Raw genomic sequence first — 4382 nt, forward strand, 5'->3', positions numbered from 1 at the left:
TAAATTGTTTTGGTTGAGGGCTTCTCAGTTTTGAGGGCATCATAGCTGCCATTGTCTCTTTACTGTCAGCGGGAGAAATAGAAAGTCATGCAGGGCTTTTAACACATTTTATGCTGTGTGTGTGTGTGTGTGTGTGTGTGTGTGTGTGTGTGTGTGTGTGTGTGTTTGTGTGTGTGCGTGAGACTCACGCGATCGTGTCAATCATGTCCAGTCCCATCTCCACACAGCAGTGGGCGTGGTCTGCTTTGGGTTGGGTCAGTCCTGACACACAGTAGTAACAGTCCCCGAGGATCTTTATCCTCCTGCAGTGATTCTCCTACAGACACAATGGGACGGACACGTGATTGTCTGAAACAGCATGCTGCAGTATACGGAGAATGTTAGTTATACTACTAGTACTAGAGTCCTAGCTGCTAATGCATTGGCTATCGAGGTGGTAATGTTCATCTGTCTGTTAATACAACACTTCGGTGCGTACTGAAATATCTGAATTGCCCTGAAGGTGTCCAGGATCACTTGCTATAAATTGGATGATTGCTTACATTTTCCCTCTCGCAACATCATCAGCTTAATATCTCAATTTCTCCAAAAGAGCTATTGATGATGGAATACCTGCAAAAGGAATTACATTTTCTACAACCTCAGCTGGCTTTTAGTTTAGTGAAGCTAGACTACATGCAAAACTAAAACGTTGAACGGGGTAATCATTTATACCTATACCTATAAGCATTGATATGATGAAGAATCTCAGCATTATGACATTAGCAGCCTCAAAGAGCTACTAGCATGGCTCTAGATTGTTAGTCCCAATCCCATTGTTCCCTCAAATACTCTTTTTTGTCAAAACAGCATTGTTAAGCAACATTCCCAAAAATAATTGATGAATAAACTCAATGTTCAACATAGCCATGCATTCCTTTAATTGCATGTGTTTTTAATGTGCTATCTTTAATCGTAATGTAGTGCTATGTAAAGTTATTATGCCAGGCTAAACAGCCATCGTGTGCCGGCAAAGTCTGCAGAAATGCGGCCTTACAGAAAGCATGCATGTCCGCGAGAGAGCCCTCAAGCACTTGACAATTTGACAGTGGGTCCGCTATAAGCACTCGTGGAGTTTGTGGAAAGGCACCCTCCAAGACTGAGAGTCGGAGAGTGTGTATATTAGAATTGGCCCACAGTCTCTTTTTTTTTAGCAGTAGATCTTACAGTCCATCATTAAAAGTAGTCCAATTCTCTGGCTCTGGATCCCAGATTGCTAGTTGTAATGTGTTAGCACAAGTCACTATGACAGTACCATTGCTATACAAACTTATTTTTCTTTCTTAAAATTAGTTTATAGCAACAGGTTGAAATTGTGACTTCGGCCATTTCTATATGTATTGGCCGATAGTTGGTCGCACTAAACATAAAGAATGAGCTTTCTTTTACTCCTGTACAAACACAGCATGGATGCCTCATGCATCTCTGCTTATGTAAATCAGATGTGTGTACTCGTGAAACCATGTGTGTGTTTGTAGTTGAGGCCAACTCTAATTGCTCCGACATGCTCTTGAAGTAGGATCCCGCCCACACATTCCCAGACAGATCAGCTATTTGTCACATAGCACATTGTGCACAAACTCGACAAACTAAAACACAAACACAATACCTCTATGACACAGGAACACACAACCCTGCATAGCTACATGCATACATACTGTACAGGTACTTCTGTTTAGTCGCACGTGCAGGGTTTCCATTTTGCGCTGTATCACTCATAGTCATAAAAAAATCGTAATGGTAGACCCTACAAAGCTTAGCCTGTAGGCACCCTCTGAGTGACAAACACATGCAGACACAGACACACACAGACACACACATACAAAGGTTTCATGACAAATGCAGTGTAAGAGGCGGGGATGAGAAGAGAGGAGACGGGGTGCTCTGGTTTTCTGCTCACGGGAGCAGAAAGATTCTGGCGTGGGAGGATATGGGGAACGGAGTGTGTGTGTGTGTGTGAGTGTGAGTGTGAGTGTGTGTGTGTGTGTGTGTGTGTGTGTGTGTGTGTGTGTGTGTGTGTGTGTGTGTGTGTGTGTGTGTGTGTGTGTGTGTGTGTGTGTGTGTGTGTGTGTCTGTGTGTGTGTGTGTGTGTGTGTGTAACAGAAAGGAGAGAGAAATTATCAGCTGACAGAAAGCCATGTCTCTGGAGAAAGGACAAATGCTTAGGATTTTAAACCAAATGATTGGGGATAGTTGGTCTAATTGGTGGAAAAATCAATGTTCTCAATTTGCCTTGTTACATTTCACTACGGTTAGTGAAATGTCAGGGTTAAGTAAGGCCTATGTCTGTTATGGTTAAGTTTAGGTTGAGCCTTGGGGTAATAAATGTGTTGTGTAGCGTCCACAGACAAGCTCAGTAGTTGTGACAGAGCCTGTTTGAAAGTGAATTTCTCTCTCGCTAACACGACAGGGTATACATCTCAATTAGGATGCAGCTGCGGTTACAGATACACATACACACACAGGAAGACACATGCGCAAAAGATATCCTCTCAAGGTTTCCATATAATGGCTTTCTGAGTGCTGGAGCACTGATAGCACGCCGCAGATCACCTTGTACCTTGCTCTCTTGGCCCCCCTCTTCTCTCTAACTCTCACCCCGCATTAAGCCATGACTGATTGCTGAGATGCAGAATGAACTCAACAGTGATAATCCTGCTGAGCATATGACTGTTGTGTGTGCATATGTGTGCATGTGCATGCAGAAAGGGTGAGTAAACTGTCCGAAGAGATCTCTTGGCTGGGAGAAGAAGAGGTCAGCCGAGTTGCACGCTGAGCATTGAGTGGGAATGCACTGTGACCGACATTATGGACAAGGTTAACTTTTATTTATCATCAGAAATAAGATCTATTTCATGATTGCATCACAACAATAAACGATTATATTATGTTAAGTTAGGTGTGAACATTTACCATAAATCTAAAATATGTGAGATGAGACCATGTGCATAACATACTCTGCAGATAGCTGAAAACACACATCCATTACATATGATTACTTTATTATAAAGTTGATGCGGCTGATGTTTGCAAACAATTACACATCCACAATCTCTATTTAGGGTCAATATTAAAGATGCAATAATGGATGTTTTGACACAATAGAGTGCCACAGTGACGCGTCCTAAACCCCGGAAGTAAACTCCTTCCGGTTCCTTATCAATCTATCTATCATAAATCTATCGATTAGATTTATGATTTGAAATGATAAAAGTAGGGTAGACATGTGGATATTATCTGGCTGAACAAAACGTGATCCCTCTCTTCAATGTGTGTCAACCACAGACCTTATTTCGAGCTATTTTCCAAAATCCTATGGAGAATTTGCATTGGTTTTTGACGAAGGAACTGAAAGAAGTTTACTTCCGGGTTTAAGGACGCGTCACTGCGGCTCTCTATAAGGAGTGAGAGTGACGCGGAGCCAAACCGGAAACTGCATACATCTGGCTACCATTAGCAGCTAACTTTTGTGCTCCGATTTTTACATTAAAATGGAATTATGGATTATAAACAATTGCTTCAAAGCCACAGATACATTATTAACCTATGCATCAACCGATTCACAGGGTTCCTGCAGGTTTCGCCAACTCAAATTTAAGACTTTTTAAGACAACTTTGAATAGAATTTAAGACCTATTTCACGGCAATAAAGTATGAAGGAAAATTGCTATGAAAGAAGAAATACGTCCCATAATTACTTACAAAGTAAATGTATTCATGTTCAACATAAGAACAATGACTGAACATAACAGCATAACAGTACAGAACTGTGTTAGCCAACAAGTGTGTATGTGTGTTAGAGCTGAGCAATTAATCGTGTTTTAATATTGGCCTGCCACAATTACGAAAACATAATCGAAAAAAACGATTATTTAGCTTTGCTAGGTTGTGACAGTGCACTACAACATATTTGATCTAATTAATTTTAGTATAATTTATTTATCATATTTATATATGTTTAGTAGCTTGTGAAAGTGCACTCCAAAATATTTGTTGATCTTGTTTATTGGTATTTATTATTTATTTAAATGTATCATTTATTTTTGTATTGGTTTTTCCGTTTGATTATACGTTCAGGGTAATCAACAGTTAAAAAGATACTGTTCAAATTATTATTTGTTTTAAAGTTCAATAAATGGATGCTTTCAATGTCAATGAATAATCGTATTTAATAATCGTGATATCAATTATTGAACAACATAATCCTGATTATTGCCATGATCGAGCAGCCCTAGTGTGTGTGTGTGTGTGTGTGTGTGTGTGTGTGTGTGTGTGTGTTGTGTGTGTGTGTGTGTGTGTGTGTGTGTGTGGTGTGTGTGTGTGTGTGTGTGTGTGTGTGTGTT

At 40.3% G+C, this 4382-nt stretch overlaps 1 pseudogene; it reads right to left on the minus strand.

Moving 5' to 3' along the window:
• LOC104949860 (adenylate cyclase type 1-like) overlaps positions 1-4382 on the minus strand; it is a 24287-nt pseudogene that overhangs the window by 5322 nt on the left and 14583 nt on the right.

This window comes from Notothenia coriiceps, unplaced genomic scaffold (assembly GCF_000735185.1).
Source record: "Notothenia coriiceps isolate Sejong01 unplaced genomic scaffold, NC01 NC01_scaffold00016831, whole genome shotgun sequence".
NCBI lineage: Eukaryota > Metazoa > Chordata > Actinopteri > Perciformes > Nototheniidae > Notothenia > Notothenia coriiceps.